Here is a 13192-nt window from a genome sequence, read left to right as displayed (position 1 = left end):
CCGCCCAAGGCCCACCCCAAGCGTTCCAAAGTACCGAGGAGCGTTGCAAACGGGAACGGCCCGGACACGCGTCCCGGTCTCACGGGATGCGCGTCCCGGTCGCACGGGATGCGCGTCCCGGTCGCACGGGTCGCGCATCCCGGGAGGGCCGACGGAGGAAGCCGGCGCACGGCCGCCGCGCGGACGGCCGAAGGCAGCGCCCGTGCGCCGGGAAGTCGGCAGGCGCGTGCCGGCTCCGTCGGGGACGAAATGTGCCGGGCAAGTCCGCCGCGAGGCAACAGTCCTGTGCGGAGTGGAGCGGAAGGCCCGCCGCGGCGGCAGCAGACCCCCCCTCCCTACCACCCCGGCGGGGCATCCGCCCAAAGCCCACCCCAAGCGTTCCAAAGTACCGAGGAGCGTTGCAAACGGGAACGGCCCGGACACGCGACCCGGTCGCACGGGATGCGCGTCCCGGTCGCACGGGTCGCGCGTCCCGGGAGGGCCGACGGACGAAGCCGAAGTGGCGCACGGCCGCCGCGCACGGACGGCCGGCGGCGGCGCCCGTGCGCCGGAAAGTCGTCGGGCGCGCGACGGCTCCGTCGGGGACGAACGGTGCCGGGCACGACCGCCGCGAGGCAACGGACTTGTGCGGAGGGGGGCGGAAGGCCCGCCGCGGCGGCGCCAGCCCCCCCTCCCTACCACCCCGACGGGGCATCCGCCCAAAGCCCACCCCAAGCGTTCCAAAGTACCGAGGAGCGTTGCAAACGGGAACCGCCCGGACACGCGTGTTGAAGACCCTCGCAAGCGCCACCGTCGGGGCCTTCAACCAAGGGGAAATACCGGCCCGGAGGAGGACCACGAAAGGACATGCCAAGGTATGAGTTTACTATTTTGCTTGGAAAGCATTGGCCGAAGCCCATTTACGCTTGGCCAAGCCTTGGCCAAGCCCCTCCATGCTTGGCCTAGCCTTGGCCAAGCTCTTCTCCACTCGGCCAAGCTCACCCATGACCGTGCCCAACCAAGGCCGCGCCCGTGCCCACGCTCGAGCGCGCCCAAGACATGCCCAAGCATGCCTCAGCCCACTGCTGGGCGCGCCCAGGCCATGGCTGGGCGAGCCCAGGCCACAGCCACACTCAGGCCACGGCTGGGCACGCCCAGGACACAGGCCGCGCGCCCAGCCGCCCGCCCGCGCGCCCAGGCGCGCGCCTGCACGCCCAGGCGAGGTTCGGGCCAGCGAACCTCGCCGCTGACCGCAGGGCCCGCGCGCCCGCCCGCGCGCCCGCCCGCGCGCCCGCCAGCATGCCCGGGCGAGGTTCGGCCCAGCGAACCTCGCCGCTTGCGCGCGCGCCCAGGCGCGCCCGACCGTCCCTGCGCGCCGCCTGCGCGAGCGCCCACGCGCGCCCGACCGGACCTGCGCGCGCGCCCACGCGCGCCCGACCGCCCCTGCGCACGCCGCCTGCCGCGCCTCGGCGCCCGTGCCGCGCCCTGCCGCACGCCTGCCGCGCCTCGGCGCCCGTGCCGCGCCCTGCCGCACGCCTGCCGCGCCCACGCGCGCCTGCCGCGCCCCTGCCGCGCCCCCTGGCGCCCTGCCGCGCCCCCTGGCGCCCTGCCGCGCCCCCTGGCGCCCTGCCGCGCCCCTGCCACGCCCCCTGGCGCCCTGCCGCGCGCCCAGGCGCCCTGCCGCGCGCCCAGGCGCCCTGCCGCGCGCCCAGGCGCCCTGGCACGCGCCCAGGCGCCCTGCCAGCCAGCCTGCCGCGCCCAGGCGCCCTGCCACAGCCCCCAGGCCGTGCCATAGGCCTGCCAGCCCCCTGCCAAGGCCCCAGCCGGGCCAACAGCCTTTGTCCAAGGCTTGCCCATGCCTTGGCCAAGCCTTTGGCCCTCCTCATGCCATGAAGACCCCTATGCCTTGGCCACTCTTGGGCCACTTGGGGAGCACTATAAATAAGAGGGAATGAGGCTCTTTTGACCATCTTACATCTTTTATCTTGCATCTTAGCACTTGTTGTATTTCGGCCTTAGTGGCTTGGGAGGGACCTTGTCTCTTTGTATTCGGTCTTGGGGTTTGTCCAAGACTTGGGCTAGGGGAAACCCATCATAGTTTCCCTTAGATATTTTGCTTGTAAGCTTCATTTTGGGAAATAGAATCAATCAAGCGTTCCTCTAACTTTCTCCACAAATACTCTTAAGTTTGATTGTTTTCTTCTCAAGCCAAGGGTCGGGTCAAGCTGCAACCAGTAGACCCTCCCCTTGCCTTGATTCCCTCGGCTACTTAAGAGCTTGGCACACCGCGGCACAAGCTCCACTACCTTGGCGTTACCCGATCGGCCCTTTTCCAACAACTTTAAGGCATCCGCAAGGTGCACACGAGCAAGACTTGGTGTGGTGGCTTGGGGGCCGAAAGCCACCCTCCAACATTGGTGCTTTCATTGAGAGACTTCCGAGGGAGGTCTCTCCAAAGAGGTAACGCCCTTGAAACCAAGAAATTTTCAATACGGGGTGGAATTAAGGAGTACTACTTTCTTGCATGCTTAGAAGTGAGCCTTAAGATTCCTACTACTTCTTGCACTTAGACTTTCTTGTTGTGAGTGTGGGAGGGTAAACTAGAAGTTCTTTACTTGCAAGTAGTACTTAAATTTTGGCACTTTAAATTCCTTGCTTGCAAAAGGGAGTGAGAACATTTTTGTTGTAAAGAGGACGGTTTGTTCTTCTATTTTGCTCATCATAGGGATAGTGCCAACGGGGAGGCTACTGGTAGTACCCGGCGCTATTTGACCCAACTATTCGGTGTTAGGGTATAGAGGGACGGCACAAGAGGGAGGCTACTGGTAGTACCTCGTGCCCTCCTAACTACACCGGGTAGGGAGCAAGTAGAGCAACAACACGTTACTCTCGGGTTGTGAGGCTTATTTGTTGTAAACCATTGTTGTAATTGGAGTTGATTGAGTGGTGTACCTTTCAAAAATATATATAAGAAGGAGGGTCGGTTCATCCCTTGGGTGACGGCCAAAGGAGGTTTGGAGGTGCATTTGTAGAAGCAAAACAATGGAGTCGGGAGCTAATTCAAATTCTCACCATGCTCGGCTAGAGGCATTGGAGGGGAGTTCGGCCCACCTAAACCGAACCCTTGAAAGCCAAAATCGAACCCTAGAAAATCTATCCAATACCCTAGCCGGGATGAATGCTCACTTGGAGAGGTTAGAGAGGAGGATTGGAGAAAAAGAAAGAGAAAGAGAGCATAAAAGATCAAATGATGAGGAGCCATGGTCGCACGCCTCACGGCGGGGTCATGGAAGGGATGAGAGGAGAAGTGATGCGGAAAGCCTACGAGCTAACCGAATGGAGGAGCTAGATCACCGGAGGCCTCGGAGGAGAGGAGGAAGAATTGAAGCCCGGGGGATAGAGATTGAGAGGTGGATAGAAGAAGAGGGACCTAGCCATAGTGAAGAGGGGAGTGAACCCGAGGGAGATCCATTCCATGACCAAAGGCCTATAGGCCGGAGGAACTTCATGGAAGGAAGAAGGAGGAATGAAGACTATGATGAAGATTATGCTAGGGGCCCAAGACACCAAGATAGAGGGCTAAGAAAACCGAAGATTGACTTTCCCAAGTTCGGCGGTGGTGATCCTTATGAATGGATGGACAAAGCCGAGCAATATTTTGATGTCTATGAAGTACCAAGGAGGGATCGGGTCACATTAGCTAGTTTCCATCTTGAGGGAAGAGCTAGCCGGTGGTGGAGGTGGATCCGTGACCTATATGAGAAAGATGGCAAGAGGCTTGGGTGGACGGCCTTCGTGAAGGAGTTCATGTCACAATGGGGGCCTTCTCCCGTTGTGAATCATCATGGCCAACTCGCCAAGCTAAAGCAAGAAGGAAGAGTGCAAGCATATATTGATGAGTTCCGGCTCCTACAAACCATGGTGAGTGGATGGTCGGAAGAAGCATTGTTGGGCACTTTTCTTGACGGCTTGAAGCCTTGGCTTGCCAAGGAGTTAAAGTTGAAGCAACCGGCAAGATTACAAGAAGCTATGAGGATGGCCGAGATCTTGGACCAAAGCTATGGCATGGAGAAGAAAATGTCCAAGGAAAGCTTCAACAACAAGGCCTCTACATCACTACCACCGAAGGGGCCTTGGAAAGGGAAAGAAGAAGTGAAGAAGTACAAGGAGCGGCCTCAACATGTCAAGAAGCTTTCTAGAGATGAGCTCCAAGACTACATCAAGAAGGGACTATGCTTCAAATGTGGTGACAAGTGGAGCCGGGGCCATCAATGCAAAACCGGTCAAGCTTTCCTTCTAGATGTGGGCTCCGAGGAGGAGGAGGCTACCTCGGAGGCTTCGGAGGAAGAAGATGAGGAGGAGCAAGACCATGGGGCTGATTTTAGCCCGAGAGAAGAAGAGGCCGAGCTATCCTTGCATGCCATGTCCGGAGTACAAAGACCGTCCACCATGCGTTTGATGGCATGGGTGGGCAAACATGAGGTATCTCTCTTGGTAGATAGCGGTTCATCCCATAATTTTATCAACTCCGGAATAGTGAAGAAGGTTGGATTGAAAGGGGCGACCGTGGAGCCCTTTGAAGTAAAGGTCGCTAGTGGGGAGAAGCTCAAATGTCAAGAGGTGGTAAGGGATGTTCGCATGAATATCCAAGGAGTAAGGGTCAAGGCCGACCTACATGTTCTTCAACTAGTCGGCTTGGACGTGGTGTTGGGCAATGCTTGGCTCAAAGGCTTGGGGAAGGTGCTAACCGACTATAGCACCATGACTATGGAGTTCAAGCTTGGAGGCCAAAAGAAGAAGTGGACCGCCATGAGCAACAAAGAGGTGCGGTCTTGCGAAGCCAACATGATAGAAAAGCTATGCAAAGGAGGAGCTTCTTGCTATGCCATTGTGGTGACCGGCCAACACCAAGAAGAAGACAAGAAAGAAGATGAGTTGGAGGGCATCCCTCCAAAGATCCGAAGCTTATTGGAGGCTCACCATGATGTTATGAAGGTACCCACATCTCTCCCACCTCCAAGAAGCTTTGATCACCCTATAAGATTGAAGAATGAAGCTACACCGGTGAGCGTTCCACCCTACCGGTATGCTCATTTTCAAAAAGAGGAGATAGAGAGACAAGTGGAGGAGATGTTGAAGCAAGGGTTGATCCGCCATAGCACAAGTCCCTTCTCATCTCCGGTTCTACTTGTGAAGAAGAAAGATGGCACATGGAGATTTTGCACCGACTACCGGGCCTTGAATGAAGCAACTATCAAGGATCGATTCCCCATTCCCACGGTGGATGAGATGCTTGATGAACTACATGGTGCAACGGTCTTCACCAAACTTGATTTAAGGGCGGGGTACCACCAAATTCGAATGAAGGAGGAAGACATTCACAAGACGGCATTCCGGACACATTCGGGCCACTACGAATATCTTGTCATGCCATTTGGCCTTTGCAATGCTCCTTCCACATTTCAAGCTACAATGAATGAGGTATTCCGGCCTTACTTGAGGAAGTTCATGCTAGTATTTTTTGATGATATCTTGGTCTACTCCCACTCTATGGAAGAGCATGTCAAACATTTGGAAGTTGTGTTATCCATCTTGGAGAAGCACCACTTCTACATCAAGCCTCCCAAATGTGCCTTTGCCCAAAAGGAGTTAGAATATTTAGGGCACATCATATCGGGAGAAGGTGTGAAGGTGGACCAAAGGAAGATTGAGGCTATGGTGGATTGGCCTCTACCCAAGAACATCTCGGCTCTTAGAGGGTTCTTGGGATTGACCGGGTACTATCGGAGGTTTGTGAAGAACTATGGGTTGATTGCTAGACCTCTAACTTCCATGTTGAAGAAGGGAGAATTTGAATGGACTCCGGAGTCGAGAGAAGCATTTGACAACTTGAAGAGGGCCATGACTCAAACACCGGTCCTAGCACTTCCGGACTTCTCTATTCCATTTGAAGTCTACACCGATGCAAGTGGAGATGGCATCGGAGCGGTCCTTGTGCAACAAAAGAGGCCCCTAGCCTTCCTCTCCAAAGCCTTGGGCCCCATGAAGAAGGCGTGGGGAACATATGCAAGGGAGCTACTAGCATTGGTGCATGCCGTCAAGGTATGGAGGCCCTATTTGCTTGGGAAGAAGTTCACTATTATCACCGATCAACAAGCATTAAGGCATCTTTTGGAGCAAAAAATTGTGACCCCGGATCAACAAAAATTCTTAGTCAAACTACTTGGCTTTGAATATGACATTGTATACCAACCGGGGAAGGAGAACAAGGTGGCGGATGCACTATCAAGGAAAGAAGGAAGCCCAATGCTTTGGGCGGCCGAAGGAGAAGAGCCTACTTCCATGGCTCTTAGTGGGATCGAATGGAGGATTTGGGACCAAATCCGGGAGGCAAACAAGCTTGATACTCGAGCCTTGGAGATCAAAGAAAAGATTGAAGCTTCAACCGAGGGGGTGGCCAACTACAAGCTCAAGGAAGGACTCATCATCTACAAAGGGTATGTCTATGTACCTAATGTCCCTAATTTGAGAAGAAACATCCTTGATCATTTTCACAATAGTAAGGAGGGTGGACACTCGGGTTGGTTTCGCACTTATATCCGAGTTAAGCACTTCTTCTATTGGGAGGGACTTAAGGCCGAAGTCAAGGCATTGGTGGCCGGATGTGAAATTTGCCAAAAGATCAAGTATGATCCAAGGGCACCAATGGGTCTTCTTCAACCACTCCCTATTCCAAGTATGATTTGGGAAGACATCTCTATGGATTTTGTTGAAGGATTGCCTACTAGCAAAGGGTATGAAGTCATCATAGTGGTAGTGGACCGACTAAGCAAATATGCTCATTTCATCCCCATCAAACACCCCTACACGGCCAAGTCGGTGGCTACATCATTTGTGGAGTCGGTAATCAAGTTGCATGGTGTCCCAAAGAGCATAATATCCGATCGGGATAGGGTATTTATGAGCACATTTTGGAAAGAATTATTCACACTTCAAGGGAGCATATTGAAGACAAGCTCATCCTATCATCCTCAAACGGATGGGCAAACGGAGGTAACCAACCGGACCCTTGAACAATATTTAAGATGTTTTTGCCACAACCAACAATCCAAATGGGGAGAGTTCATTGTTTGGGCCGAATATTGGTACAACACTACCTTTCATGCATCTATCAAAACTAGCCCATTTGAGTTAGTTTATGGGAGACCACCTCCGGGTTTGCACCGACATGAGAGGGGGACGGCCAAGAATGAAGAAGTAGAACAAACATTGGCCGGAAGAGATGAAGCTCTAACCAATGCAAGAAGGGAGCTCAAGAAGGCCCAAGAAAGAATGAAGAGGTATTATGACAAAAACCGAAGAGAGGTAACCTTCAATCCCGGAGATTTTGTTTATTTAAAGTTACAACCTTACACTCAAAAATCTCTCAAGAAGAATTTTAGCCACAAACTCTCTCAAAGGTTTTATGGGCCATTCAAAGTAGTGGAAAGAATGGGAGAAGTAGCATACCGGTTGGACTTGCCCACTACTTCATTGCTACATCCGGTCTTTCATGTGTCGCTACTCAAGAAAGCGGTGGGTGACCCTTCATTGATAGAAAAAGACTTACCCACCTATGATCATGATGGAAGATTATTACTCCAACCCAAGGAAGCCATTAAATACCGCATTTGGAGGAAAGGGAGAGAACGAAGAAAAGAATGGCAAGTCTTAATCTCATGGGAAGGTATGCCAAAAGAAGGGGCCACTTGGGAGAATTATAAAGAAATGACCCGGCGATACCCACATTTTATCCTTGAGGACAAGGATATTCTTCAAGGGAGGGAGAATGTTGAAGACCCTCGCAAGCGCCACCGTCGGGGCCTTCAACCAAGGGGAAATACCGGCCCGGAGGAGGACCACGAAAGGACATGCCAAGGTATGAGTTTACTATTTTGCTTGGAAAGCATTGGCCGAAGCCCATTTACGCTTGGCCAAGCCTTGGCCAAGCCCCTCCATGCTTGGCCTAGCCTTGGCCAAGCTCTTCTCCACTCGGCCAAGCTCACCCATGACCGTGCCCAACCAAGGCCGCGCCCGTGCCCACGCTCGAGCGCGCCCAAGACATGCCCAAGCATGCCTCAGCCCACTGCTGGGCGCGCCCAGGCCATGGCTGGGCGAGCCCAGGCCACAGCCACACTCAGGCCACGGCTGGGCACGCCCAGGACACAGGCCGCGCGCCCAGCCGCCCGCCCGCGCGCCCAGGCGCGCGCCTGCACGCCCAGGCGAGGTTCGGGCCAGCGAACCTCGCCGCTGACCGCAGGGCCCGCGCGCCCGCCCGCGCGCCAGGCCGCGCGCCCGCACGCGCGCCCGCCCGCGCGCCCGGCCGCGCGCCCGCCAGCATGCCCGGGCGAGGTTCGGCCCAGCGAACCTCGCCGCTTGCGCGCGCGCCCAGGCGCGCCCGACCGTCCCTGCGCGCCGCCTGCGCGAGCGCCCACGCGCGCCCGACCGGACCTGCGCGCGCGCCCACGCGCGCCCGACCGCCCCTGCGCACGCCGCCTGCCGCGCCTCGGCGCCCGTGCCGCGCCCTGCCGCACGCCTGCCGCGCCTCGGCGCCCGTGCCGCGCCCTGCCGCACGCCTGCCGCGCCCACGCGCGCCTGCCGCGCCCCTGCCGCGCCCCCTGGCGCCCTGCCGCGCCCCCTGGCGCCCTGCCGCGCCCCCTGGCGCCCTGCCGCGCCCCTGCCACGCCCCCTGGCGCCCTGCCGCGCGCCCAGGCGCCCTGCCGCGCGCCCAGGCGCCCTGCCGCGCGCCCAGGCGCCCTGGCACGCGCCCAGGCGCCCTGCCAGCCAGCCTGCCGCGCCCAGGCGCCCTGCCACAGCCCCCAGGCCGTGCCATAGGCCTGCCAGCCCCCTGCCAAGGCCCCAGCCGGGCCAACAGCCTTTGTCCAAGGCTTGCCCATGCCTTGGCCAAGCCTTTGGCCCTCCTCATGCCATGAAGACCCCTATGCCTTGGCCACTCTTGGGCCACTTGGGGAGCACTATAAATAAGAGGGAATGAGGCTCTTTTGACCATCTTACATCTTTTATCTTGCATCTTAGCACTTGTTGTATTTCGGCCTTAGTGGCTTGGGAGGGACCTTGTCTCTTTGTATTCGGTCTTGGGGTTTGTCCAAGACTTGGGCTAGGGGAAACCCATCATAGTTTCCCTTAGATATTTTGCTTGTAAGCTTCATTTTGGGAAATAGAATCAATCAAGCGTTCCTCTAACTTTCTCCACAAATACTCTTAAGTTTGATTGTTTTCTTCTCAAGCCAAGGGTCGGGTCAAGCTGCAACCAGTAGACCCTCCCCTTGCCTTGATTCCCTCGGCTACTTAAGAGCTTGGCACACCGCGGCACAAGCTCCACTACCTTGGCGTTACCCGATCGGCCCTTTTCCAACAACTTTAAGGCATCCGCAAGGTGCACACGAGCAAGACTTGGTGTGGTGGCTTGGGGGCCGAAAGCCACCCTCCAACAACGCGTCCCGGTCGCACGGGATGCGCGTCCCGGTCGCACGGGTCGCGCATCCCGGGAGGGCCGACGGAGGAAGCCGGCGCACGGCCGCCGCGCGGACGGCCGGCGGGGGCGCCCATGCGCCGGGGCCTCGGCGGGCGCGGGCCGGCTCCCTCGGGGACGAACGGTGCCGGGCCCGCCCGCCGCGAGGCGACGGACTTGTGCGGAGTGGAGCGGAAGTCCCGCCGCGGCAGCAGCAGCCCCCCCTCCCTACCACCCCGGCGGGGCATCCGCCCAAGGCCCACCCCAAGCGTTCCAAAGTACCGAGGAGCGTTGCAAACGGGAACGGCCCGGACACGCGTCCCGGTCTCACGGGATGCGCGTCCCGGTCGCACGGGTCGCGCATCCCGGGAGGGCCGACGGAGGAAGCCGGCGCACGGCCGCCGCGCGGACGGCCGGCGGCGGCGCCCATGCGCCGGGGCCTCGGCGGGCGCGTGCCGGCTCCCTCGGGGACGAACGGTGCCGGGCGCGCCCGCCGCGAGGCGACGGACTTGTGCGGAGTGGAGCGGAAGTCCCGCCGCGGCAGCAGCAGCCCCCCCTCCCTACCACCCCGGCGGGGCATCCGCCCAAGGCCCACCCCAAGCGTTCCAAAGTACCGAGGAGCGTTGCAAACGGGAACGGCCCGGACACGCGTCCCGGTCTCACGGGATGCGCGTCCCGGTCGCACGGGTCGCGCATCCCGGGAGGGCCGACGGAGGAAGCCGGCGCACGGCCGCCGCGCGGACGGCCGGCGGCGGCGCCCATGCGCCGGGGCCTCGGCGGGCGCGTGCCGGCTCCCTCGGGGACGAACGGTGCCGGGCGCGCCCGCCGCGAGGCGACGGACTTGTGCGGAGTGGAGCGGAAGTCCCGCCGCGGCAGCAGCCGCCCCCCCTCCCTACCGCCCCGGCGGGGCATCCGCCCAAAGCCCACCCCAAGCGTTCCAAAGTACCGAGGAGCGTTGCAAACGGGAACGGCCCGGACACGCGTCCCGGTCCCACGGGATGCGCGTCCCGGTCGCACGGGTCGCGCGTCCCGGGAGGACAGACCGAGCAAGCCGAGGTGCCGCTCACGGCCGCCGCGAGGGACGTACGGCGCCGGCGCCCGCGCCCCGTGGCACGGCCTAGAGCGTGCCCCCCTGCCACCCCATCGGGGCATCGGCGCAAAGCCCACCGCGGGGTAGATAACCGAAGGCAACGAGGGACGGTGGATGCACATATCCGAGCAGTGGCGATAGGGCCGGAGGGAGCACCGACAGGGCCGTGAGATTTTAAAGTACCGAGGGAATTTGCAAACCGGGCCCGCCCCTCCCCCCGTCCATCGCACGCCGATCGGGGGTCCGGCGCCCCGCGGGGGGCTGCCGGCATGCGCTCCCGGTGCAGGCATCGACGAGCCGCCCGCGACCTCCACTCGGGTCCGAGCCCCCAAGCGCGGATGCCGAAACGCGCCGGCCGCGGCAGCCCCACCCCTGCCACCCCATCGGGGCATCGGCGCAAGGCCCACCCTGGGGTAGATAACCGAAGGCAACGAGGGACGGTGGATGCACATATCCGAGCAATAGCGATAGGGCCGGAGCGAAGACCGAGGGGGTCGGGGGGTTTTAATGTTCCGAGGGAAGTTGGAAACGGGGCCCGCCCGGACGCCCGTCCCTCGCACGCCGATCGGGGGTCCCGCACCCCGCGGGGGGCTGCCGGCATGCGCCCCTAGTACAAGCATCGACGAGTCGCCCGCGACCTCCACTCGGATCCGGCGGCGCACGCGCGGATGGCGAAACGCGGCGGCCGCGGCTGCAGCCCCCCTACCACCCCGTTGGCGCGTCGGCGCAAAGCCCACCCCGGGGAGGATAACCGAAGGCGACGAGGGACGATGCATGCACATATCCGAGCAAATACCGAGAGGGTCGGGGGGAAGACCGAGAGGCAAGGGGTGTTTAGAGTACCGAGGGAAGTTGCGAAAGGGGCCCGCCCGGACGCTCGCCGCTCGCAGGCGATCCGGCGGGGCGCACGGAGGGCGCCGCCCATCGCCGGAGCTTGCTCGGTCATCTCTGCCGCACGGACACGTAAGCGCCGCCGCGCAAGGTTCGGCCGGCGGGGCGGACGGTTCGCCGCCGCAGGCCTTTCCCGCAGCCGGAACGTGGGCCCGGCGTTGCGCGCCGGCGGGCCGCGCAATCCGCCGGGGCGCACGGCGGGCGCCGCCCGTCGCCGGGGCTTCGCTCGGTCATCTCGGCCGCACGGACACGTGCGCGCAGCCGCGGAAGGTTCGGCCGGCGGGGCGGACGGTTCGCCGACGCAGGCCTCTCCCGCGGCCGGAACGCGGGACCGGCGTTGCGCGCCGGCGGAAGGCGCGATCCGGCAGGGCGCACGGCGGGCGCCGCCCGGGCTTCGCTCGGTCATCTCGGCCGCACGGACACGTGCGCGCCGCCCATCGCCGGGGCTTCGCTCGGTCATCTCGGCCGCGCCGCCACGTGCGCGCCGCCGCGGAAGGCTTGGCCGGCCGGGCGGACGGTTCGCCGCCGCAGGCCTTTCCCGCAGCATGCGCCCCTTCGCCCGAACGACCGCGGGACTCCGGTACGGCCTAGCCGTCGGCCGCCCGGCTGCAAGCCGTCGGGGCCGCTCGATCCCCGTCGCGTGCCGGCCGCCGCTCGGGCCAGCCGGCCAGCTGCCGCACGTAACCTCTGACCTCATCAGCGGTCGATCCGCACCGCGCTGGTCTTCGGTGCGGACCCGTCGGGGCCGTGCCGCGCCGGCCGTCGCATCCGGTTCCGCAGGCGCCGCCCGGTTGCCTCCCGCCCTCGTGCGCTCGCGCCGGCCGGGCGACGCGGTGCCCGCGGGACTCGGGCATGGTTGTGCCGTCGGCCGCCCGGCGGCATGCCGCCGCCGCTCCGCGCCGCGTGCCGGCTGCGCTCCTCCCCGCGCCCGTCCGCGGGCGGGCCCGCCGCCGCTCGCGCCGGCCGGGCGACGCGGTGCCCGCGGGACTCGGGCACGGTTGAGCCGACGGCCGCCCGGCGGCATGCCGCCGCCGCTCCGCGCCGCGTGCCGGCTGCGCTCCTCCCCGCGCCCGTCCGTGGGCGGGCCCGCCGCCGCTCGGCCTAGCCCCCCGGCTGCCGCACGTAACCTGCGACCTCGTCGGCGCTGGATGCGCGTCGTGACAGTTTTCGGTGGGGCGCCGCGGAGGCGCCGGGGGCCCATGCGACGGGCCAGGGGGCGAACGGAGGGCTCGGTCAGCCCTAACAGGGGACCGGCGACAAAGGAGCGGTCGCGCAAAGCTTCGTAAGGGACCCAGACGACGGGCCTACCGATCCGAAGCACCGCGCACGGACGCGCAGCGGGCCCACGACGGGCCGACACGGAAGGCCCGCCGCCAAGGCCGCAAAACCGACAAAGGAACCCACGGGGACGCACCAGAGCGGGCAAAGCTTTCACCGAACGGGACGGGACCGAGCCCCCGCAACAGGCGAGGGCGACGGATCCGACCAAGTAAGGCCGATCCCGCTCCACGCACGCGCGGCCGCAGGAACTTCGTGAGGGACGGGACGACCGGCCGACCGAACCGAAGCGCCGCGCACGGCCGCCGCGAGGGCCGGCCGGAGGCATAGACCGAGCGCCGCGCCAGCGGAAGGAGCGTGCCGGCTCCGTCGGGGACCACCTGCGCACGGTCCGTCCGAGCGAGCCGACGGACCGGCGCGGAAGGCCCGGCGCCGAGCCCGCA

This window comes from Phoenix dactylifera, chromosome 10, assembly GCF_051530095.1.
Source record: "Phoenix dactylifera cultivar Ajwa chromosome 10, Ajwa_hap1_PhDact_Kaust_v1.1, whole genome shotgun sequence".
NCBI classification, from domain to species: domain Eukaryota; kingdom Viridiplantae; phylum Streptophyta; class Magnoliopsida; order Arecales; family Arecaceae; genus Phoenix; species Phoenix dactylifera.
This window is presented reverse-complemented; position numbering follows the sequence as displayed.